A 13356-nucleotide genomic window follows, 5' to 3' on the forward strand; every position below is an offset into this window, starting at 1 on the left:
GCCCATACAAGGAGTTCCACCTTTCATTACGTCACGAAGAGCCAAGCTTGAAAAAAAACTCTCTGAAACTTGTACAAAACCGGAAGCAGTATATTTGACACGGAAATACTCCGTTCTACATTCATATAATTTTTTTAAACTTTGGCCATGTTTAGCATGAGAATCCAACTCTTTAACAGTCTAAATAACTCAACATGCATGAAATAGTATTAGACCTCCCCTTTAAATAAAAATTATGGCTTGATTGAGAAGAAATATTTAGGAGTCTGCACTATTTATTGGTGACTAATTAAATAAATGTAATCTTCTAAATAAATGTAATACATGCAGCTTGAGGGCTGCTGTCAATTAAAGCAAAATTAGAACATACCAAAAATTTTAATTAGTTAATTATTCATTTAAATTTTGACTTTATTATGTGATATAATTTGTAATGTAAAGAGGTTATTAAATAAGAAAATTGCATTTACACTAGTGGTTTCAGAATTTTGGGCCCCTCTGTAGTCTTCTCAGTTTTAAACTTCTCTGAGAGATAATTTGCTGATTAGCCCAGTCTGTGAAATTCTCAGAGTGTCTTGTTTGGGTACTAATCTCAAGGAATGTGGATACAGCCTGAGGAGTTATTTGCGTGTCTATTTGTTTGTTTCTGTTTGGAGCGTGTGATGGCAAAGCTGTGAATAATTGGGCCAAATTTGTATTCTATTTACCAGACTCTGATAAAGGCCTCACAGGAATTCCACAAATTGATTAATTTAAACGAGGCAAAAATGTATCTCCAGCTGCTGCCGAGCATCCCTCTCAAATGCATCAAAGGACCTTATTTTAGGTCACAATGGACAGGCCTCCAGTAACAAGGCTAATATGCTTCTAATATGCTGATTTGGTGCTCAACTAACATTTTTTTTTATTGTCCATGTTAAAAACAGTTGTGCTGCTAAAAGTCCCCTTGAAATCAAAATTAAAGTTTTTTGGGTGTTAGTATCAATATGTTAGTCTTAAGGCAGTGGTCTCAAACTCAGTTCCTGGAGGGCCAAAGCTCTGCAGAGTTTAGCTCCAACCAGCTCCAACTCACGCCTTCTTGGAAGTTTCTAGTAATCATGAAGAGCTTGATTAGCTGGATCAGGTGTGTTTGATTAGGGTTGGAGCTAAACTGTGCAGAGCTGTGACCCTCCAGGAATTGAGTTTGAGACCAATGTCTTAAGGTTATCTATAAGGCAGTGTGCTCCAAAACAGTGACAAAATTCGCATTTAGAAGATATAAGCATTCAAAGCTTGCAGTTCGTCACTTCCGCCAAAACGGCTCAATGATTTTTTTGATGTCACATCGTACTTAAGCTTCTCATCAAACTTTCTGTCCAATCAAATGCTCTCTAGAATCCGAAGCGCCTGTCCCCTACACTATAAAATAGACGCCGAAGCCGCGGCTGAAATCGGTCACTTGTCCACAGAATTAGTATTTTCTGTACAGTGAATGGCACGTAGTGCACTATATAGGGGACAGGGAACGATTCAAACAGTGTAAATATGCTTTCCATTGAGGAATAAAAGAAGTCTGGCTTCGCGCTGTGTCACGCTAACCACCGCACCGCACACACACTCTGCTCCGTTCCAGAGACACAATAGCACGGAGCGGATCACATGCGCGAGTCAGCGCAGACCACAAAATGTATTGGAGCTATTTGAATTCTACACAGAATGCTATATTTTATAGCAATGTGGATGAGATTGTGGCTGGCATACACTGTCAAATGCGGCTTTATGGAGCTCAACGGCTCTAGCCCAAGCTGTGATATAAACGAACGCTATTGGCTGTTTTAAAAAGGGGCGGAGCTGCAGTAACACTGCATGTTTCTAAGCATTTCAGGGGACCTTTAATGTTTTTGTGGAAACCATGATACTTAATTTCAGAATTATTTGATGAAAAAAAAATAGAATTTATTTAAAATATTTTCCCACAGATAAAAGAAAGCTTCTTTAGGGCTGTCAGTTTAGTGTTAATAATAATAATAATCATCATCATAATTATTATTATTATTATTATTAAATACTGATAAGATCTATTCTATAAGATCCATAATTAAGAAATGTCCTAACATTGGTGAAATTCAAGCTTGAAGTATCACTTTTATCAAGACACATTTTCTAAACTTTATCTACTTTTAACTTGATTCGCAAAAACATAAAAACACTACTTGGAATGTTTTTGAATATTACAAATATTGTTAAGTGCAATTCATTTTGATCAGTTGTTTAATCAAAACAGCTTGTCATTTGATTACTAATTTGAAATTATATAAAGCCCTGACGTAATATATGAACTTTGACTTTGGGAAAGATATAAATCTTTTCAAACAAACAGGCAGGCCAGTGCACAGACACGTGTGGTCATGCACGCACACACACACGTATTATCCGGTGAGGCTAAAGGCCAGGCTCAGGGCTGCAGTGCTGATGTACTCTCTGTGTGTCTGCCCTGCATCAGCTCCCTGTCTGGCGGTGGCTCTTGGTGACAGATGAAACAGGAAGCTCACCGCCAGTTTGGCCTGTCACACTGCATGTAGAGTTACTGCTTCGCTTCCCTAACCATCATCACTTACTGCTCTGTCAAATCAATCAGCAGAAATAGAGAGATAGGAGCATGGATGGATGGTAGATGAGCAATGGTAAATTTCAATTTCATGCTGTTTTTTTTTTCTTCCTTACCTCTTCTATTAATGATTGTACAGGCTTCAGCGTCACTGTGTTTGAGTTAGTGTACTGACTTCCATTTGACCAGAGAAACTGTCTTACTGTGTACGATTTATAAAGATGCAGTCTGTGATGAAGTATCGAATTTTGGTCATTTGTAAAATGGCGTGCAAAAGTTTGAGACCAGAATTGAAAATGAATCTATTTTTCAACTCAATTTAATATATTACATGTAAGTTTTATTAAATGTTACACAATGTGACAAACTACTGATTACTGAGAGTAGTTCACCTAAAAATACATGATTTCATTATTTACTCATCATCATGTTGTTTTCAACTGTTTTAACACTTTTTCCCATATATTGACATTTCATAGTGACTACAGCCTGTCAATCTCCAAAAGGTAGGGCATTTACTACACAGAGCCGTAGTTCACTGACAAGCTAGGCAACATTGCGTTCATAATCGCAGATGAATGACATTCAACATGAATGCGATGTTGCCTAGCTTGTCAGTGAACTACGGCTCTGTGTAGTAAATGCCGCTCCTTCTGAAAGCAGGTGATGGCGATTTACTACCAATCACGGAACCGGCTGTACTGACGAGATGCGCTTGACAATCGCATGCGATTAATTGCACAGCCCTTTTTGCACAGGACAAAACACATTATATAAAAGTGTTGCATGTAATTTGTGTCAACCTTCACTGCAGCAATTAAATCAAATATGGTACAGGTTTGAGCTCATGAGTTTTGCTTATGAAACATTTGACAACCAATGATTTTTGGTGTTATTAATGTCCAACTGTCATAAGTCATATGGACCACTTTTGGTGCTTTTTTTTTGGAGCTTGACAGCCTGTGGCCACTATAAAATGTATTTTTATGGGGAAAAAAATCATTTGGAATATACCTTTTAAAAATCATGTAATGGAATGGGGTGAATAAATATAGAATTTATTTTTTTTCCCCATTATTTTGAAATACTACAAGAATGGTCATAATCAAACCAAACACCTTCAATCCTACAAAAGCACTTTTTGTGATTTCACAATTTTAGAAACAGCTCTATTGGGTTTTGTACTGTTTTTCTTTTCATCTTTATTTTACCCTTGCAATAATGTTGCGGTGGATTGAGGGAATGAAGTTTGTGTTGATAGCATGACAGCTTCGCACAGATGGCCCTGAGATCAAGGGACAAAAAACAGACAGTCCAAACTTATTTACGACCAAAGCAATTTTATCACAAAGCTTTGAACTCATTCACTCACTCATCTCCCAGAACAGAGCTTCAGTGTGGATTTGGAACAGTCCTCATTGCAGAACAAGACAGTCCACTAAAGCATGCACTTCCACACAAACCCTGCCAAAAAACGAGAATTGGACTTATGAGACAATATGTCTTCCAAACCACTCGTGGCAAAAATGTCTTTACGGCAAACTGGACTTCATTACCTAGCAGAAAACAAAATCTCTGAGAAAAAGTCTGTCTCAGAGAGAACATTGCCACAAACTCCCTGGAGGATTTCGACATGGATATCATTTAAGATTCCCCAAGGGATTTCCACATGGACACCATTTTTGTTGCCCCACGAAATGTAATTACCTCCTTCAACAATCCCATTTGTACCACATGAAAAAGTAGAAGGATACCTGTAAAGTGTTCCTACATAATAAGACTGACCTTTTTGAGGGAGTGTATTGACTCAAAGTGCATACCTATTACACAGGACACACTTGCACATAAATAAGGGAATCTATTATGGGAGACATGTGGTATAACAAGCAACAGTGGCATTTCCAGATAATGCAGTTTACACTGTTCTTAGATATCACTGGTAATTCTACAATTGAATCATACATCAGTCTAGCGAAGACTCTTTCTGTATTTTTTTCACAGCACTTCTAGTATTCTCTCTCTTATTTTTTATCCTTTGTCCATTCTGCCTTTTTTCTTTTCTTTTCTTTTCTTTTCCTTCCTCCCTTCCACTCTCCCTTCCATATATAGTATTAATAATGGTTTGTATTTGTCCAGTACAGTGGCAGCAAAATATATTTGGACACTTAAGAATACTTAAAAATGTCTGAAATGCATTGCATTTGATACAAAATATCAAACCAACTAGCATCTACCAACAAATTATGCTAGAGCATTTCTAAGAACTAACTTCACTTTTCTGAGTCACTTTTCCAATCATTTTAACCAGTCATGTTTCTTAGATGTATGACGTCAGTTCTCCTCAAGTACACACAAGCTGTAGATAAGTTTGCTTCTTCATCTGAACAGATTTGGAGAAAATTATCATTTCATCACTTGCTCACCAGTGGATGTTCTGTCGTGAATGGGTGCAGACCAAACAGCTGATAAAAACATCACAATACTACTACTACTACTACTAATAATAATAATACATTAATGATAAGGATAATAATAATAAGGATACATTGGTGAGCAAATTATGTGCATTTCTCCAAAATGTTTTGATGAAGAAACAAACTAATCTATCTTTGATGGCCTGACAGTACATTTTCAGCTAATTTAAATTTTTTGGTGAACTATTCTTTTCAAATCACAAAGTATGTCTGTGAAACAAATTTAACTGACCTCTTTAGGGAAAATGTCTCTTGTCTTTTCTAATATTGCAAAAATGTGCTTGAAAATCATTTAACTCAGTCCATCAAGGTTCTTCTACTGCCAGACACATCAGTGATGAGATTCACTGGCCTGGTGTGCGAGAACATATTAAGTCCATCACATTACTCATGAATCGACAAGCAGTACACAGTGTGTTTGTATTACAAAAAAACGTGTTCCATTACAAACAAGGTCGATATCACATCCTGCATAATTAGAAACACATTTTAATAAAGGCATTGCATATTTCATATTGGCATTGATCAGGCCAGCGTTCCATCAGCACAAGGAAGGCTAGCAATCGGTTTTGTATGAGACACAGGCCTGCTCAAACATACAAACGCACACTACGCATTTACAAAACAGTTCAAAACTGCACTTGATCACCACACTAAACACATGTTCAGAGACCGTTACAAAGAAAAGACGCATCTCAGCCCTCAAGCATCCTGCAAGTTGGACCACCTTCCCCGTCTCACGTGAATCCACAGACTCTCAGCCTCAGGAGATGAGGGGAAAGTCAAGGAAAACGTGGCATGTCTTTAAAGCCACAAGATTAATAAACCACCCACAGCTCATGTCAAATTGGAAATGGAATTCTGCATGTAATCACACGGAACCCTGGCTGCGTGCGAGAGAGCGCGTGTGCGAGGGAGCGTGTGTGTGTGCGCGCACCGGTCCGTGTTCAGCTAGAGCCCGAGTAAATAGAAGCCAATAAAACTGCGTCAGAGGCGTACTTTCACCTGCATATCCCCTGCTTGATAAATACCACGCCGACCAAAAGAAAATTGCCTGCAAAGGACAAGGTGACTAATTTTCTTGAGAAAAGTTATTATGCTTTTTTTATTATTATATTTTTTCCTCCTCCCTCTCCGCTATGAAGGACTTACAGGTTGTTTGAATGAAAATGAGACCTGTTCAATAATACATAAGGCCTCAACAGAAGACCATTACCAAAGAATATGTTTTATGAAAGGCTGGTAAAATGGGATATATTTCCATGGTGGCATACATCTTTGAGACAAGATAAATGGCAGCGTGGTAGAGAAAGTGCCCACTGAGCTAATGCAGTGAGGCTGAAAAGCCTCTTTATGCATAAAAAACACCCCACGCACAAACTACAACCAATTCTGAACTCAACTTCAACACCGCCGAATCCAGTACTGTATTCATTATTCACACTGAAGTGTTCTCTCTTTTTTTATTTATTTTTTTTACTTCTACTCTTTTCACGACTGCCAGTAGGGAAGAGTCTGAAATGGGTGGTTGGGGTGAGTTGCTGGTGGGCTGCTGAAGAATGAGACATCAACATTACACCTACTCAGCAATTACTGACATTTTAAGGGAATAAATCATGTCTTCAAGTTAAATACCTGGGTTCAAATTACTTCCGTTTTCTCTTCATCTGCCATTTTTTCAGCATGAATTTTACACAAGCACATGTATGACACAATCCTATCAGTTGTGCATTGTATTTAGAGCAGTGGTTCTCCAAGTGGGGGGCACACAGGTACTGCAGGGGGGCGCGGGCCATCAGCAGAAAAAGAAAATAAGAAATAAAACAGTAAACAGCCAACGGACATAGAATGAGAGATGGAACGGTTTGTGAAAGGGTAGAGAAAAGCCATATTTGAAGTCGCAAAACCCAGGCAGGTGCTGGTCATTCAAAAGCTAAATGCAAAAAATATGATGAGGTATATCTTGCTCTCAGCTTCACTATTATTGTCGTTGGTGAGGAGGAAAGGCCTATGTGTGTCCTGTGCTAAAACAGCATACACTACAACAGACAATATACAAGAACAGTAATGGTATACACAATGATCTGAAGGATATGTGTATTCAATCAAAGAAAGGTTTTCCAATGAATTAATTAGTAGAAAAGTCAATTTCTGCTCTGCCTCTCCTATGGGGACAAAGAGTGGGTTATCCTACTCACATTCCTGGGGGGGTCATAAATATTATTATATATTTTTCCTCCTCCCTCTCCTCTATGAAGGACTTACAGGTTGTTTGAATGAAAATGAGACCTGTTCAATAATACATAAGGCCTCGACAGAAGACCATTACCAAAGAATATGTTTTATGAAAGGCTGGTAAAATGGGATATATTTCCATGGTGGCATACATCTTTGAGACAAGATAAATGGCAGCGTGGTAGAGAAAGTGCCCACTGAGCTAATGCAGTGAGGCTGAAAAGCCTCTTTATGCATAAAAAACACCCCACGCACAAACTACAACCAATTCTGAACTCAACTTCAACACCGCCGAATCCAGTACTGTATTCATTATTCATTATGGTGATTGTTTAGTGTACTTCAGGCCTGGGTGCAACCGTACAGATCTCTCTGTGCTTGCTGATTTTGAACCGATGTTAGCATTTATGCTCTGAATTGCATTAATACTCATTATAAGCCAAATAATTTCAAATGAATGTATCGTACGGTGGGAAATGATTCTGCGGTTATATTAAGTTGCTTCTGCATGTGTGGTGTTTTTGTTACCATAAGTAATGCCAAGCCTTGTGAGTTGTACATTTTAGGGTATTCTAGTATGTGGCGATTGAATTAGAAAGCTTAGTTTCCATTTGTCACAGTGGATAGTGATTGTTCCAGTGGTTCTCTCTGTTTCAATCCCAGCATGCATCAGCACAGCATGAGCTATCAGACATGGATTTAGCCACAAAACAATGAATAACTTATAAAAGGAATAAACAGAGACTCTAATATAATCCTTAATTCCTTTTTTATTTATTTTTACCTTCTTTTTTCTTTGCTTTCCCTTTCTTCACTCTTCCCTTTCTCACTTTTTATTTCCTTTCTTCATTCCTTCCTTCCCTAATTCTTTTTACCATTCCTTTTTTCTTATTTCCTTTTTTATCACTCCTTCTTCTCATCCTCTTTCCTACCTTTTCTTCTTTCAACTTCCTTCTTTATAGCCATACTTTGTTTGTTTTTTTTCCTTCTTTCCTTCCTTTTTTAAAGATTTTTCTTTACTCCTTTCTTTCACATTTACCTTGCAGAAGCATGAGTCACAGACACAGGGGTGGAGCTCCTTCCACTCTAAAAAGGTCCAACCACCTCAGGTTCCTTCCTTTCAGTCCGACACTGGAGCCATGAGGAAAAGAGAAATCTTTACCGCATTTACTGAAAAGCCTTTTGAGAAGCTGCCAGTCAGCTGAGCTGAGATGCTTTTAGAGGCGGATGTAAAAATTAAGCTGAAATTCTGATGGCTTTTATAGTAAAAGAAATGGAAAAGATTCATCACTGAAGTGTTCTCTCTTTTTTTATTTTATTTTTTACTTCTACTCTTTTCACGACTGCCAGTAGGGAAGAGTCTGAAATGGGTGGTTGGGGTGAGTTGCTGGTGGGCTGCTGAAGAATGAGACATCAGCATTACACCTACTCAGCAATTACTGACATTTTAAGGGAATAAATCATGTCTTCAAGTTAAATACCTGGGTTCAAATTACTTCCGTTTTCTCTTCATCTGCCATTTTTTCAGCATGAATTTTACACAAGCACATGTATGACACAATCCTATCAGTTGTGCATTGTATTTAGAGCAGTGGTTCTCCAAGTGGGGGGCACACAGGTACTGCAGGGGGGCGCGGGCCATCAGCAGAAAAAGAAAATAAGAAATAAAACAGTAACAAGAGCGGTGCAAGTATTGAGCCTTGTGGGACTCCGCATGTCATGGACGTCCATTTAGACGTGTGCTCTCCTATACTAACATAATAACCTCTCCCTTCTAAGTATGACCTGAACCATTTGATTACCATCCCAGCAAGCCCGACCCAGTTTCCCAGTCTCTCTAGTAGTATGTTTTGATAGACAGTGTCAAACGCAGCACTGAGATCTAGTAGTACCAGCACTGATATTTTGCCAGAATCAGAATTTAAGCGAATATAATTTATTATCTTAATGAGCGCTGTCTCTGTGCTGTGATGCGGTCAGAAACCCGATTGAAAATTGTCTAGGTGTCCATTTGAGTTTAAGTATTTGTTCAGCTGATTAAAGACTACCTTTTCAATAATCTTGCCTAAAAGGAAGATTTGATATTGGTCTATAGTTGCTCAATATGGTGTTATCAAGATTGCTCTTTTTCAGAAGGGGTTTAACAACTGCAGTTTTCAGGGAGTTTGGAAAAGTCCCAGAAAGAAGTGAGGCATTCACCACCTCTAAGAGATCTGCTTCTAAACAGTTAAGCACCCTTTTGAAAAAAATATGTGTGAAGTGTGTCAAGATAGCAGGTTGACGATGTAAGGTGCTGTGCTTTTTCTTCCAAAATTTTGCTGTCAATTTCTTCAAAAGCAGACATAGTATCTTCTTTTTGATATCGCGGTTGAATCTGTCTGACCTCTGCATAACTTGGGGATGTGCTAATTGCCTTCCTGATGTTATTGATCTTCTCAGAAAATAAGGAAGCAAACTCATTGCATTTGCTGTCGGAGAGCATTTCACTGGCAATCTGACTTGGGGGGTTTGTCAGTCTCTCAACAGTAGCAAAAAGAGTGCGAGTGTTATTTTAAGTTACTGTTTATAAGGTTTGAGAAGAATGACTGTCTAGCTTTGCCTAGTTCCACATTGAAAGCACGAAGGCTGTCTTTATAGATGCTATGGTGGGCTACAAGTTTCGTCTTCCGCCACATCCGCTCAGCTTTTCTGCATTGTCTTTTCATACTCTGAACTGCTGTTGATTTTCTCCAAGCTGATTTCTGTCTGCCAGTCTTCTTGCTGACTTTTACAGGAGCAATGTCATCAATAACATTCTTAACTTTTGAGTTAAAGGAATCAAGGAGAAGATCAACAGAGTCTGCAGAAATGCTTGGTGTTAAAGATATAGCCTCCATAAATAGCACACTAGTGTTTTCGTTAATGCATCTCTTTCTGACAGAGACAGATCTAGATTCAGTGGTAACAGAGATCAATATATCAAAGAAAATACAGAAGTGATCAGATAGTGCTACGTCCTTAATAACAATGGATGAAATGTTTAGACCTCTACTGATGATTAAATCTAGAGTATGTCCACGATTGTGTGTGGGTTCATGCACATGCTGAATCAGGTCAAAAGTGTTTGAAACAGTTATAATTTATTTTGTAGTTTTGTTTATTTTGTTAAGAAGACACATAGAGAGCATGCTTCCGAATTATGTTCAAAAGCCAGTTGCATTTTTTCAAAAGAAAACGTGATCAATATCGTGGGCAGCAAACTTGATTTGTAAAAGCCACTTCAGCAACAGCGAAAGCGCAACTGGCTGCTTACAAAAAAATATATTTTTTTTATAGGTTTAAAGGGGGGTGCGGCCAAAAAAGTTGGAGAACCACTGATTTAGAGGGAGGGATTGTAAATGCAAATTCCAAGCTATGCTTGTAACAACCTTTATTCGTAAAATAATTTAATACAATAAGAAAGAATAACTAAGAAGGTGTCAAGGATATGTAATTGCTTTTAGTTTGAGTGAGTTAAAATGGTGGCTTTAGTGATTTATTACAGTAAAAGGCACTGGAGAGACACTTGAACATATGTATGTTATACAGTAGACACGGCATTTATGGTATACTGAATATTCTAAGGAAATACTCTGAATCTATACATAGTCTTAATCTGTTGGGTAGAATTCCATTTAAAAGCTCACTTTTACATAAGTACATTTTCCAATAGCGTGAAAGTAGTCCAGCTGTTTTCTAAACAGTAGCAAGCTACTTTTCCAAGTAGGTAGCAAAGTAATGCCTTTTGTCACATTTTCATGCTAACTTACAACCAAGTTGACGGCCATTACTTCAGTTTCACATGATCCTTCAGAAATCATTCTAATATGCTGATTTGCTGCTCAAGAAACATTTCTTATTATTATCACAGTTCAAAATGATGGTGCTGCTTAATATTTTTATGGAAACCTTGATACCTTTTTGTTAGAATTATTTGATAAATAGAAAGTTCAAAAGATCAGCATTTTTTTTTATTACAAGTGTAATAAATGTCTCTTCTGATGAATTTATTGTGTCATTTTATTGAAAGTATTAATATTAAAAACTTTGTTAACATTTGGTGTTGCTATCACAGCACTGCACATATTTCTTTCTGGGCGGTTATTTACAGCCAGCCAGGGAATTCACTCTACACAGTTTTATAAATTTATTGAAGCTCATCACAAATGCACAAGGTTTGTGTGTATACATATAGGCGAGTAAGCGCATGGCTAAAACCATCTCACAACCATCTTGACGTTTCACACCACACTACACACATTGAGTGTCAGAGGAAACAGTCGCAGGCAATTAAAAGGCCTACAACTGATGCTTGAACACACACACGCATGCACACCAGGGAGTGGCTGAGAACAATTTCAGGCAAGGTGGTATGGCGATCCTTGGGGAAGCCTGGCTCAGCTAAGAAAGGACTTTAGAGAGGGAACTGAAGGGGAAGGTTACAGGGAGAATTCAACCTCTGAATATATATATATATATATATATATATATATATTCTCTAACCACACGCTGAGGGTCGAGGTAGGAGCAGAGTGTATTGTACGAGTCTTTTGTAAAAAAAAAAAAGCACCCCCACGGCCCTCTGGGCTGCTAAACCAGACATGAAGTTCTAGTTGTGGATTTGAAAGAAAATAGAAAGTGCCTGTATGTTGCAGCTCCAAACAGTATGATTTCTTATAGCAGTATGTGACATTCATGGTTCATTGACTAAGACAATTTACCTTATGTACTTTCTTCTGTATGTATCCCCTGGTGAAACAGAAACCAGTGTTTTGATTACAAAATCATGAAGTGAAGAGTGTCAAAGCCATTTTCTCCCTCTCTCTCACTCTCTCTTTCTCCTCAGCATCGGAGTTTGAAAGTATCCCAAATGAATTCCTTTGCTGGTGATTTGTTTGAAGAATAGTAGCTCTGATAGATTTAGAGTGAAAAGGAAGTCATAACCACATCAGTGGCTCTGACGGCTGGGCAGGGAGAGCGGCAGCGGGCGGCTCCATCACTCAGGACATGACTGGCTCTTTACATATCTCAGGCCTCGTGCCAATAGCTGCCACTGCCTGCTCTTCTCATCCATTCTGTCTAGAGTTCAAGAGTTACAGCATGCCGTAAATCCCACCTGAGAGCTCATTACTTTCCAGGTTTGACGTCAAGGACGAGCACCCCTACCCCTCAGGCACACACGGCCCTTGATGTCCACCCACAAACCCTCTCTCCGGCCGAACGTTAGATACATTGGTGCATGAAGTAGAATTTGCACAACTACTCATGTTTACTAGTTGTCCAGAAAAGTGCTCAACTGAACTGAGCACTCACCTTGTAAATGACTCAACATGCCATATAGAATCAGCTGGATCCAGAAAGTCCAAAATCCAGTTTATTTCGTCAAAGGATGTCAGTATTAAGAAATTAATACTTTTAATTTGGAAGAGCGCATTAAATTGAAAGTGACAGTAAAGACTTTAACATTGTTACAGAATATTTATATTTCAAACAAATGCTGTTCTTTAGAACTTTCTTTTCAAGGGAAAATCTTAACAAAAAATATTTAGCAGCACAACACTGATAATAATAATAAATGTTTCCTGAGCATCAAATCAGCATATTATAATGATTTCTGAAGGGTCATGTGACTGTGGAGTAACAGCTGCTGAAAATTCTATAAGTGACATTTTAAAACGTATTAAAATTGAATGAAATAATATTTCACAGTATTACCCTTTTTAGCTTTTTTTTAATCTCATGATTACATTTGATTAAATGCAGCCATGGTGAGCATAAGATACTTCTTTCAAAAACATTTAAAAATCTTACCGACCCCAAGCTTTTAAACAGTAGTGTATTTTTGTTTTCTGTGATGCATTTTGTCCTTTAAATAGTTTTAGTACATTCCATTGTGTGATTCAGCATGTTAAAAAATCCATGTCCATGAAATGTGCATTAAATAAAAGGAATTTTGGTACATATTTTGCTAATGTTTCCATTGACAAATGTGGTTGACATATGTCTTTTATGTGCAAAATGCTTTAAAGTGTTACTTTTTGT

The sequence above is a fragment of the Sinocyclocheilus grahami genome, unplaced genomic scaffold, assembly GCF_001515645.1.
Source record: "Sinocyclocheilus grahami isolate Dianchi unplaced genomic scaffold, SAMN03320097.WGS_v1.1 scaffold1964.1, whole genome shotgun sequence".
NCBI lineage: Eukaryota > Metazoa > Chordata > Actinopteri > Cypriniformes > Cyprinidae > Sinocyclocheilus > Sinocyclocheilus grahami.